This window comes from Choristoneura fumiferana, chromosome 15, assembly GCF_025370935.1.
Source record: "Choristoneura fumiferana chromosome 15, NRCan_CFum_1, whole genome shotgun sequence".
Taxonomy (NCBI): Eukaryota; Metazoa; Arthropoda; class Insecta; order Lepidoptera; family Tortricidae; genus Choristoneura; species Choristoneura fumiferana.
In genome coordinates, this window is record NC_133486.1 from 12,400,043 (window position 1) to 12,413,544 (window position 13,502).

Below are 13,502 nucleotides of genomic sequence, written 5' to 3' on the forward strand. Positions count from 1 at the left end.
TATCTAAAGAAAAAAGAGATAATGTGTAAATGCGTGGTGCAAAATTATCTTCACCTTTTGACTTACAAGGCGATATGTCCATTTTATCTAGACCCATCATTATTTAAAATAGATATTGACATTACTTGATGGATCATTTTTACGTAGATCACTTTTATTTGGTGTCTTTTAGTCCATTCAACTCTGGATAAAATTAACTAATTAAATAAAAAGTGGTATCGAATTGGCGGTGATATGATTGTATGGGTTCAGGTTATTATTAATCAGGCCATTGACATTATAATTATTTTATTCACAAGGTACAATGATGTAAGTAATCTTGTTGTGACTTACTATTATGTTGCCGATTTCTTGAAAACTTTGCTAAATTGGATGTAGACTCAATTTAGTGTGGAAATATACTGTAGATAATTAGGAGGAGGAATTAGTGTAGGATATTTACATTTTAAGTAGCATAAGTAAGCATTATTAAATATAAATTAGCGTACCTGATTTTTAGTTAACTCTTTATGAGATAACTAGAATTTACTCGCGGCTTCGCACGCGTAAACTATTCGATCCCGTAGAGTTACAATTGAAAAGTAGTTAAGACTTTACAAAAATTATATCGTGGTTTCGTTGAGGTTGTAATAAGATCAAACTGTCCGAAATTTCATGTCTCTAAACTTAGACCCAGCGGTTGAAATTTTTAGATTTTATCCCTATCCCGTGGGAATATCAGGATATGTTATGCCAGGTGTCTGTTTTTCATGTGTAATTCCAGACGTCCAGCTACCTACATACCAAATTTCATCCAAATCCGACCAGCCGTTTTAGCGTAAAGGGGTAACAAACATACACACACATATAAACTTTCGCATTTAATTAGTAGGATTATGTCAAAATCAAACTCATTCATAACTCCGCTATACTACGTACATTGGATCACAAAATTCTCATGGATATCGTCAATCTTTACCCCACCACTATGCCAGTGTAATCGGCCGTTTATCGTTCATTCAAATCGTCGCTCGCGCAAACTGCACGCGAACCTGCCAGTGTTTACGCTTCATTCGATTCCACGTTCGAAATTTAAACGTTTAAAAAAACTGAATGTTTTTATAGTGTATAGTGGTTTAGTGCTGTTTAGTGGCCAGTGACTTGGATTAAGTTTGGATTTTCAAAAATTAAGGTAGGTACTTTTCTTTGTTTTTTTTTTTCATTACATTAAAATTACTAGAACATGGCTTAGGCGTGTGTGCGTCAATATTTTTTTGCGCCCCTCTTTATGTTTTGAACAAAAACAATATTTTAAAATATTTTTTGACAGTTTATATGGCTTTGGGTAACAAGATGCTTAATATTGTGAAAATTGTAAGACTGTAGCTCCAACCGTATGGCTGTAAAACCTGTTCGTTTAACAGCAGTAGGTTTCCGTCACCCTTCGGGCACAAAACCTTAAAAAGGGTCATTATAATTTTCTCTAAGGTCTATTATAGACAAGTACATATGATAGTAGTAGAAGCCATGGTGGCCTAGTGGTTTGACCTATTGCCTCTCAAGCAGAAGGTCGTGGGTTCGTGCCCGGGCTCGCACCTCTGACATTTTAGAATTTATGTGCGAACGTTCTAAATTTACCACGAGCACGAGCTACCGGCTAAGAAATTTAATGGTTTGTGTGAAGTTCCCAATCCGCACTGGGCCCGCGTGGGAACTACTGCCCAAGCACTCCCATTGATGTTGTTTTGTTCGTTTCGCCCAGGTAATGTATACTGGGTACAGTCACCAGGAAAAATATCTGACACAATAAATCGTGCACAAATATCTGATACGACTATTTCTAGGGCCAGCAGGTTTTTAGAGAGAGAGAGAGATTTACACATATTCGATATACAGAAAAAACACGTTAGAAAGAAATAATAACTAAAAAAAACATCGAATAGTATAAATAGGGGTCCACTCAGCATAATGTCAATAATAAGGGTGTCTTTCCACCAGAGATGTGCTTACGTTGCGTTGCGTTGTGATGCGTTTACGTTACCAATCATATTCATTGGTCCACATAGCATAGTACTGGTGGAAGCGGGTTCAACTAAGATATGTTTTTTACTACTCGAGCGGCGCATCTTCCTCGCGCATCTTCATAGTGCGTCTTCCTCGAACGACTACATAGCAGCATTAGTGGAAACGGTCACATAGTTTCGTAGCGTAGCTTTCACATCCTCGCAGTATAGCTGCATAGCACATCTCTGGTGGTAAGGTACCCTAATGTAGGTGACTGTGTCAACGTGAATTTTACCCAAAAATCTACATTCAAATTTCCGCGGTTATTACGCATGAAGCAATAACAGTGGAATAAGTTTACTGCCTTTGTGGAATTTTATTTGCCGCCATAATAATACAGCTTCCTTATATTCTCGCAAATATTATCCCGGAAAGCTTCTGCTGAAAGAACGGTCGAATTTACTTAAAAAGCCCAAGTAAAGTTTATGAAATGTCAAAGTCAGCTCGCATTTATTTGGATTTGAATACGTTTTTGTATAATTAATAATTAATGTTCATGATTCGCGCATAAAAAATATAATTAAAATTACTTAGGTACAACATTCACTTCAGCTATTTCGAATTTGTGACAGTCCTAAGGCTGCGGCTTCACTGAGGCGGAGACGAGCGGAGCGGAGGGGAGACGTGTAGGGATCGACCAATCATAATAAATCTCGTCTCCGAGATGTGGATTTCAAGTGGATTTCGATTTGTAGCATTCGAACATGGCGGATTTAGACAATATCTAATTTTGCTATTTCTGTTTCTTTGGCCAGTTGAAGTATAATTTTGATAGTGTTTTATGCGGCGATTAACCTTAACAGTGAACAGTGATCACAAAATTCTATATTGCTCTCGTGTCTGGCATTTTTTTGTGCGCAAGTTGTCTCCACGTGGTTTCTGGAATTTTACTAACAAGTTGCAAAAACTACAATCACCGTACAACGTCCCTCTCAAAGAGAGTTTACCTTGACACTGGCGAAATTGTCCTATTAATTAGGACAGAAAAGCCATATCTTAAAAGAGCAGAAGAAGAAGAAGGATTTCAAGTGGATTTCAACTAATATGATTAGCTGATTCTACACGTCTCCTCTCCGCTCCGCTCGTCTCCGTCTCAGTGGAGCCGCCGCCTACGGATAGGTACGCTTTCATAGACGCGGAGCGGAGTGGAGACGTGCGGAATCAACTCATGAGATTAGTTGAAATCCACCTCTTGTCCTGCTCTCTTTTTTAACCCCCCATCCAAAAATATGGGTGTTGTTTATTTGACGTCAATGTCTGTCTGCATGTATGTGGCTCTCAAACCAATGGACCGATTTCGGTGCGGTTTTTTTTTACGTGAAAACGAGTTTCTTAGCTATGTTTAGTTTAATTAAAATCGGTTCAGCTATCTTTTAAATATTAAACTTTGAAATGACAAGGTCAGGCGTTTTTCTTTTACTTTTTTAAGTTCTATTTTGTTATTCATCATCATTATATCAGCTGTAGGACGTCCACTGTTGGACATACCCCCCCCCCCCCATAGAACTCCAGTTGTTCGGTTGGAAGTGGTCTGCCTCCACCGTGAACCGGCTTTAACCAGGTCGGCCATGTATCTCGTTGGTGGATGTCCTACGCTTTGTTATTACAGAAAATGGAATATCTTGACGATGGGAACGAAGTTTGATAAACAGCGTTCATCATCATCATCACCATCATCTCAGCCGTAGGACGTCCACTGTTGGACATAGCCCCCCCCCCCCCCCCCAGAGGCCTCGAGTTGCTTCGGTTGGAAGCATCCTGCATCCACCGATAGCGATGAGAGGTCATAAATACCTAATGGAATGCACAAAAGTATTGAAGACAAACATATAGTATACATTTCCAATTACCATGCGAACTGATAGTAGTGTTAACATATTAGAGCTGTGCTAATGCTTCAGTTCATTCACATCTTCGTGGGTGTTTATGTTTATGAACATCGCTAGCTTGACCCGATGCAACCTTGTCTCAGTAAGCCAACGTTGCATTCAACAAGGGAGTCACTGGGTCATTTATTGCGATAAGGTACTACGGGTCGAGCTAATGGCGGTTAGTAAGGTACAGTTAGGCGCAAAAATATTCCCGCAGCTTTGTCCGTGTAGTCGGTAAAATGAAAAATATGCTTGTTCAATTTTTTTTTTACACTTGAAATTTTCCACGAGCTTAAAGGTGAAGGAAAACATCGTGAGGAAACCTGCACAAACCTGCGAAGCGATTCAATGGTGCGTGCGAAGTTCCCAATCCGCACTGGGCCCGCGTGGGAACTATGGCCCAAGCCCTCTTGTTCTGAGAGGAGGCCTGTGCCCAGCAGTGGGACGTATAATTTTATTAATATACGTGGGACGTATATAATATTAATTATTTAATAATATTGTAAATCTGTTTTAAAAAAAAATATATACCTCGTTGAGTTTCTTGCCGGATTCTTCTCAGCAGAGGTTTTTCCGAACCGGTGGTAGATTTTTTTTTTGACATTCAGAAGTGCTTGTTATAGCCTAAACTGAATAAAGATATTTTGACTTTGACTTTGACTTATATAGGCTGGGATGATGATGATGGTGATTTTTTTTTATTCGACTGGATGGCAAACGAGCAAGTGGGTCTCCTGATGGTAAGAGATCACCACCGCCGATAAACATGTGCAACACCAGGGGTATTGCAGATGCGTTGCCAACCTAGAGGCCTAAGATGGGATACTTCAAGTGCCAGTAATTTCACCGGCTGTCTTCTCTCCACGCCGAAACACAACAGTGCAAGCACTGCTGCTTCACGGCAGGATTAGCAAGCAAGATGGTGGTAGCAATCCGGGCGGACCTTGCACAGGTCTGCAAGATATTCCGTGGGAATTTCGAAAAGTCCCTTCTCAGTTATAGTTAAAGGAATATAGCTCCAGTGCTTTAGGCTGTCAGTTTACAAGCATAAGTAGTAGTAATCAAAATGTCAAATCTTCAAATCTAAAGGCAAGCACAGCGCCCATAAACAATCCTGTCCTACACAAACTGTCATTAATTTGTTATCCCTTATTTCCTTATCACAAAATAACCTAACCAACTTAGAAAATGTCAAAAACTTCCGACATTCTCATTTCTAAGTTCATCTCTAAAACGGCTGATTAATAAAACAGAGCCACGACCCACCGCAAGGCCGCTAAAGGCCAAAACAGAAAAGGGCTGAAAGGCTGGCAACGCACTTGTGACTCTTCTGGTGTTGCAGGTGTCCATGGGCGACGGTAATCGCTTACCATCAGACGATCCATTTGCTCGTTTGCCCTATTCCATAAAAAAGGATATTCATAGTTAAAAAAAAACGCATTAAAATCAGTCCGTCCATTTGAGAGCTATACCTACCTAACGCCACAGATAGACAGCCATAGGCATCAGACTTAAAACATCCCTTTTTTGCGTCGAAACTTAAAAACATACGAAAGACGCTTCACACATATTTACCAAACTGATACGCTAGGTACACACACAAGCAATGCTGTGAACGAACTAAAAGAATTTCCTTGCTCACCCGCGACCTTACGATAGCTAAGCTTATGCAAAGTGTTCATGCAGTTCCTCCACCTCCACACTGTAAGAACACACACAAATCACACAAACCCATCTATCACCACCACCACACTACACTGATGCGTTTCGAACTCAACCAGAGCTCATCTTCAGAGTGACACAACCGTACACCATGCTACCAGTTTTTAGACTAACGAACCACAACCACCGTTTTAATTTGTCACTGTAACTCCCTAAGTACCCACATATATTTTATGAAACAAAACAAAACTAGCTACCCACAAATTATTAATAATTAATTATTAGTGTAGTGTGGTGGTGGTGATAGATGGGTTTGTGTGATTTGGGTGTGTTCTTACAGTGTGGAGGTGGAGGAACTGCATGAACACGCATATTTTGCATAAGCTTAGCTATTGTAAGGTCGCGGGTGAGCAAGGAAATTCTTTTAGTTCATTGATATGGACCTCCGCAAAGTAACGCCTGATTCAATAAATGCTGTGAACGTCTCAACGTACTACGCACACATAGGAGCGCACGCACACACGCACCGCCTTTAATCAATTAAGTGGAAAAATCCCTAACACATGACGTCCGCACTCTAAAACCTAAAGCGATTCGCGTAAGTACCCAATCCTGGAAAAGCTGTCGGTGGTGCAAGTTTAAAGAATAAAGCGTCTTAGGTGCTCATCACATCATCATGTTTATTTAAGTGTTCAAAAGTAAAGCCATGTTCCACACTAATCGATTATGAGAAGATGCTTGTTGAATTTGCCTGTTATTGATCACTGTTAATATAATTAACACATTGTTTTTTTTACTTATTTTATAGTGTTGTTCGCGAATCAAAATAAATAAATAAGTTATCATTATCATCCTTGTATATATATATCGTTTGTCTTTGAATGATACAGTGTAGTACAGTAAGCAGAAACACGACAAACAAATAAATAAATAAATCATGAAACAATTAGTACCAATTCATCTTGTCCCAAACTAAGCAAATTGAATAAAATGAAAATTTTTTGATCCATAATTTCAGCACAAAACATTTTTGACGTTTTATTAAAGACTGAGCTGAGAAAATAAATGTATGAAGTTAAAAATACATCGGCGCCTCGAGCACTGGCTCTCATGACATTTCGACTTATTACATATTAATTCTGCGCACTACCTTGCTTGCACAGTTTTGTTTCGGCGTGGAGAGTAAGACAGCCGGTGAAATTACTGGCACTTGAGGTATCCCATCTTAGGCCTCTAGGTTGGCAACGCATCTGCAATCCCCCTGGTGTTGCAGGTGTCTATGGGCGGTGGTGATCTCTTACCATCAGGAGACCCACTTGCTCGTTTGCCATCCAGTCGAATAAAAAAAACCGCTACCGCTTATGCCTTTATCCCCCGTTCAAGAGGCAAGAGTGGAACACTCGGACCAGCAAGATTGGTTTTCGAGTACCATTAGCCCGTGTTCACCCCAATATGGGCTTTTATCAATGGTTTATTTTTACTTTCACGTGGATGTAGCCTTCCAATCTAAGAATTAACCCTTCAATTGTCGGAGTTAAACAAGATAAGCTTCCAGTCCCAATACTCGACATGCTAATAAACGATTAGTGATTATGAAAAGCTTCAATTTTAATAATATCATCATGCCAGCCTATATACGTCCCACTGCTGGGCACAGGCCTCCTCTCAGATGAGAGAGCTTGGGCAGTAGTTCCCACGCGGGCCCAGGATTGGGAACTTCACACGCACCATTCAATTGCTTCTCAGCTTTTGCAGGTTTCCTCACGATGTTTTCCTTCACCGTAAAGCTCGTGGTAAATTCAAATGTAATTCCGCACATGAATTTCGAAAAACTCAGAGGTGCGAGCCGGGGTTTGAACCCAGGATCCTCTGCTTGAGAGGCCAAACCACTCGGCCTCCACACCACGGCTTCGGGGGGGATTACTGATTCTGATCTAATCCCGCTTATGACCTAAAGATGGCTGTACTCCATTGCTAATGACATAAAATTAAAGACAGCGACTATTGTTACGGTGACAATCAAATCCTGCTTATGACCTAAAGATGGCTGTACTCCATTGCTAATGACATAAAATTAAAGACAGCGACTATTGTTACGGTGACAATCAAATCCTGCTTATGACCTAAAGATGGCTGTACTCCATTGCTAATGACATAAAATTAAAGACAGCGACTATTGTTACGGTGACAATCAAATCCTGCTTATGACCTAAAGATGGCTGTACTCCATTGCTAATGACATAAAATTAAAGACAGCGACTATTGTTACGGTGACAATCATTAAGCCATTTAACTTAATTTTATTTGCATTATTGTAAAAAAAGGAGTTCATGTTGGCTAGTGTAAAATTGTACGAGTATTTTATTATGTGTTTTAATTATTTGATGTAAATAGAGTCGAAAATACAAACTGAGACATGGATGCACAGAAAAACCCAGGTCTTCAGCAATCCGTGCTGCGTGCTATAACCCCTACACCACTGCTGCAGCTGTGCATCCATGTCTCAGTTTATATTTTCGATATGGTTTCACGGGATACCCGTAAAAGTAACAAATTTGGAGTTGAAATAAAAAAAAACATAAATACGCCAAAAAAAGAGAGAGAGAGAGAGACATTCGATACACAGAAAAAACACGTTAGGAAGAAATAATAATTATAAAAAAATAAAAAAAAAACGTCGAATACACGTCTAGACGTTGAGTGAGAGACGTCACATTCTTCACTTTCTGGGTTCAATTCCCAGCGCTGGTCTCTTTTTCTGGTTCTTCTGTGCATCCATTTCTCAGTTTGTATTTTCGATCCAGAAAGAAACCATAATGTACATCTAAATTAAAACGCATCGGCTTCATAAAAATATGAATGAGTACGACAAAATTTCATGAACTCAACACCTTAAGCCGGAATATTGCGCAATTCCGTTAGCAATGAATGTGACACCTAATCAAAAATTAATTTGAATTTAGAAGGGGAAACGAAATCCGCCAAGAATTTAAATTTATCAAATTTGTAATGGGGACAATTTTGATGATGACGAGATTAAGACATGGCTGTATTTTGCGCTTATCTCCTATAGAAATGTTATGAGATTTACTAGATGACTCATGACATACCTATTCGGATTTTATTAGACTTCAGACTATACTTGGTTTTGTTAGGTATTTAACTAAATGTAAACCAACTTCATCTGCCAGATTTGGTACATTCAAGGTTTTTATACAATTTACTTATCTATCATTGAAACACGAACTAAGACTAGTGTATTTCAACACAGAAACGTAAATGTTTAGATAGTTTAATAGGGGAATTTCAATATTTAAGACACCAATTTACGTTGTTTTGTTTACATTTAGTTAAATAACTATCTAAACCAAGTATAGATATGTCAGGAGAATACAACCCAATGATACCTATACATATACATAGTTATTGAATCATCATCATATGCATTGTTGGACATAGGTTTTTCAAGGAATCATAAATCCATGTAAAGCTTAATGTGGTACCAAAAAATGCATGTATACGAACAGTACCAAAATTCATATTCAAAATTCAATTCATTTATTCAGTAAATAGGCCGCAATGGGCACTTTTACACGTCATTTTTAAACTACCAGCGCTTTCGGAAAGACCATCATTGCCAAGAAGAATGCACCGCAAGAAACTTGGCAGAAAGTCATTTTTTCATAATAATATAATTACAAATAAAATACTTAAGAACTATAGTATACAATTAAAAAAAAAAAATACAAAAAAAAAAAGGGATGTATGGGGTCCCTTAGTTACAATACTAAACACTAACTATATCTACGTTCAGTGGAAGTGTAGAATGCTTCCACCGTCATCAATTTTAAATAATTTAGTTCTGAAATATACATTTCAGGTTAAGTAACTATTAAGCTTTTGGATTTCGAAGGCAAGATCACGTCTGCCGCCCCCAAAGTTAGCTCACACGCACTCATGTCATGCTCTGAAAGCAGAGCGGTACCGGGGGCATGGTATTGCTTCCGTTCCCATAAACTCTATGGGATCGTCTTGGGAACTTCGACGTCGCAAGCCTGTGACTAGAAATTAAACTAAAAATATAAAAGTTTAAAATCCATAACCTTAACAATATACAGCCTTAAACATAGCAAGGGGATGTATAAAGCCCCTGAGTTAATAAAAAAAATATTATACAGCTAGGGGATGTATAAAGTCCCTAAGTTAATAATAAAATTCCTAATGTAAGTAATTCAGAGATGTATACCTACGTAAGTTAGCTTCTAAAAAGCAAAACCTACTATGAGTTTAAATTAAAAGCAAAAAAAAGTTAAGAATTTCGTTGTCCGTCCTCAAAATACATTAAGCGGCAAAAAATCTCGCCCTCAAATGTATGCAGAATCGGTAATTTTGTATGAAGGGTGGGCCAAATTATGTGCCGCTGAGTATATAACATCTAATAAAAAACGGCCACTGCATAAAATTATTGGATCAAAGGACCAAACTTCTGAAGTACTCGCAATTATTCTTGCCTTCTCGTTAAAATTACGAAGTGCACGGGAAAAAGGCAATCTTTAACAGTCACTTTGCCCACGTTAATCGGGGACTTGGCAAAGTATGCAAATGTGGTAAAAGTGTTCGAATTCTTATAAAGGAACGGCAATTTATAATTGTACAAAGTTTTGCTTTTGTGCTTACGCATCAAAGTTTTTTTATTACAAAATTACATCATAATTGCAATTCTGTTTGACACTTTATGGCGGTATATAGCCTTCCAAGACGTAAAATATGCTTAATTGTTTTAAGTACCAAATATCATCACAGTCATCAGCCGGAAGATGTCCACTGTTAAACCAAAACTCTGTGTTTCTCCAAGAGGCTTACAGTCCAAGAACACGTCTCAAAGTCATAGGTCATCACTCACTGGTTACACACACTAGTTGAAGACTCTACTCTTCTTAATATAATTATGAAACACAATTATACCTGCAAACAAAAAAAAAAGAAAATTGGCTTACGCTATGGCTCAAGCACTGAAGATGTTGCTGATATTAATAACAGTACAGAAATATTTAAGACATCAAAAATGCTATTTTTTGCTTTTAAGAATGTGTTTTCCTTTTTTTTATTTGCACTTATACTAACTACTCTTAATAAAAAAGGTTGCCACTTCTGCTTCAGATAGACGCAATATCCCATTTAGAACACCCCTTTACGAGTGTGGTTAAAAAAACTGTCGATTTCCCATTACTAAGATCACTTGTGAAGGTTTACCGTTTATTGGATGAAAGAAACCAGTACCCTCAAGGTACTCCACGAAATGGAGTGTTTTTGCAATTACGTCGGTATTCCTGTGATTCTGCGGTCAAAAAGAAAGAAAGAAAGAAGCAATTGGACGTGTGTTTGTATTTTATTTACTTAACAATGTTTCCGTTAGTGGTTTAGATTTTCGACCCCCGACTGAAAGAGGTGTCGCTTTAGTGATTTTTGTAAAAAAAAAAAGAAATCATTAAAATCCTCCATCCATACGTACTCCTGTCACACTTAGTCCTATAAAAACACAATTATTTTATTACTGTGTTACAAATCGCCTGACCCCCACTGCCTGCTGCAGCCTGAACGCCCTGACCAAATGTGTGATGTAATGTATAATATTGTTAATGCTATAAAATTAAAGATGACAACTATTGGGACATTGACGAGTACTAGGACGACCCCTAACTACTATAAGTTATTTATTTTTGCTTTTCAGCCATGGCTTTTCTATGATCAAAATCATTACAAGGCTCGAATGGTCGAGATTATTGTGATGATTGAAATATGACATACGACATCGTTACCGGAAATTAGTTTTTCGATTTATTGTCTGTCCGTCTATCCCGCTTGAACGCGTGGAAGTATCCAGCTGAAATTACTATCAAACACCCAATATCTTAAGTCTCGTAGTCAGTTACTCCCACTGGGCTCATCATCATCATCTCAGCCTATATACGCCCCACTGCTGGGCACAGGCCTCCTCTCAGAACAAGAGGGCTTGGGCCATAGTTCCCACGCGGGCCCAGTGCGGATTGGGAACTTCACACACACCATTGAATTGCTTCGCAGATTTGTGCAGGTTTCCTCACGATGTTTTCCTTCACCGCAAAGCTCGTGGTAAATTTCAAATGTAATTCCGCACATGAATTTCGAAAAACTCAGAGGTGCGATCCGGGGTTTGAACCCACGACCCTCTGCTTGAGAGGCGATAGGTCAAACCACTAGGCCACCACGGCTTTTTTTCAAACCACTAGGCCACCACGGCTTTTTTCCCACCTTTTTCCCACTGGGCTTCCAGCCGTCAAAACGATCATCAGGTCGTATTTGGCATAGTGATTATCTGAGACCCTACGAAAGACGTGGGATAGTTTATATCCCGGAAAATTGCATAGTTCCCGCGGACGCGCAATAATCGAACAAGCAGTATTAATAAAACAATTTGAATGTAAATTGGTTTTGCTCCTTGACTCGAAAGCCGATGCTTGGTTTTAACGGAGCTTAGCGTTATTCGATATTTGACCTGTTTTAACAGACAATCGGTCATCAAAATCGGCTTAGGGATTAGGGATTACAACTGAATTAACGTTCAGTTTACTAGAAGAGTGACAAGGTGCTATGTTTAATTATTAAGGGTATTTTAAGCCTGTCTGAACACTCGGTTATAAGTATTTTTATGTGGACCTTGTGTTGTCGTCTCTGTTTTACTCAGGTTAACGTCCGAGTGCTCGTCACTGTCCCAATAGTTGTCATCTCTAATTTTATATCGTTAACAATATTATAGAGGTGGCATCGTGGTGTCATCTACTGGGCATTGATGATGATGATGTCCTCCATGTCGTATCCGACAAAGGGGATCCTTTAAGATCGTTTCTTAAGCCGAGTTTAGACTTGCAAGAAAAATCGTGCAAGTTGCAATTACGTTGCGAGGCCGTAAAATCAACGAGTTTGTAGTGATCAATCGAGCGCCGTAATGTGATTTTTCTTGCAAGTCTAAAATCTGCTTTATGTTAAATATGTGAAAAACTAAAAACTAATTTTATTTCACGTAAAAATATCCTCGGTGTGTGTCTTTCATAGAAATAGTAAGAAGTTTGAAACTCAAGGAATTACGATCAAAGTCCACGCTTTACGATGGTTGAGCTCAAACAAAATTCACTCCAAAATTCTTGCAAATACATAAAAAAACGTTAAAATCCTTCAAGCATCCTTACACTTGGTAAGACTCCCGTCAACCAAATAACAAAATGACTTAATTCCATTTCTCCTTCACTTCTAATCTCGACTCTAACAGTTAGTTTTTAAGTCTACATTTAAAAATACGTCGGCAGGGCATTAAGCTTTTTATAAAAGGAGAATTCTCAAATTAATTCTCAAAAGGGACATTTTGATTGAAATTGAATTTTATTGGGCAATTGACATTCGGAACGGAAAAGTTGAAAGAAATCGACGATAGCTATCGCAAGCTCGTATTTTACTTAGCTTTTTCATTGCAAAAGTGAACTGTATGTCAAGGAAATAATGTTTTGTATTCAAAATTGCTTCCTCCTGTATCGAGAGACTGTGAAAAATTACTTGTCATTTCTTAGCTATGCTTTTCTTTTAATTCGTGCCAAAAGTTGATTTATTTCAGTATTCACTGATTTTTCTTTTACTGTAAAAGGACAGGAATTACAGCTGTTAAACAAAAAGAACATTTTTACAAATTAAACATCACTTATACAATCATCATCATCATCATTATCAGCTGTAGCCTGAAAACCTACTTGATATCTACGTGCATTATACACTCGCAATTCGTACTTGAGTGGATCAACTATTAAGGGGCTGTTTCACCATCCATTGATTAGTGTTAACTGGCGGTTAGGTGTGATGCCGTCTCTATTTGTTTTGTTCGAATAGACGGAGACGGCA

At 38.4% G+C, this 13,502-nt stretch overlaps 1 protein-coding gene across 4 annotated transcripts in view; it reads left to right on the forward strand.

Moving 5' to 3' along the window:
• The window catches only part of brat (tripartite motif-containing protein brain tumor), a 603,590-nt gene that overhangs the window by 148,644 nt on the left and 441,444 nt on the right, over positions 1-13,502 (forward strand). Inside the window, exon 1 of one of the 4 annotated variants that reach the window (XM_074098343.1) lies at positions 1,027-1,171. The exons of the other annotated variants lie outside the window; for them this stretch is intronic. The gene's annotated coding sequence lies outside the window, so the exon portion shown is untranslated. Of the gene's footprint in view, positions 1-1,026; positions 1,172-13,502 lie in introns of those variants that run through there. 4 annotated transcript variants of the gene reach the window in all.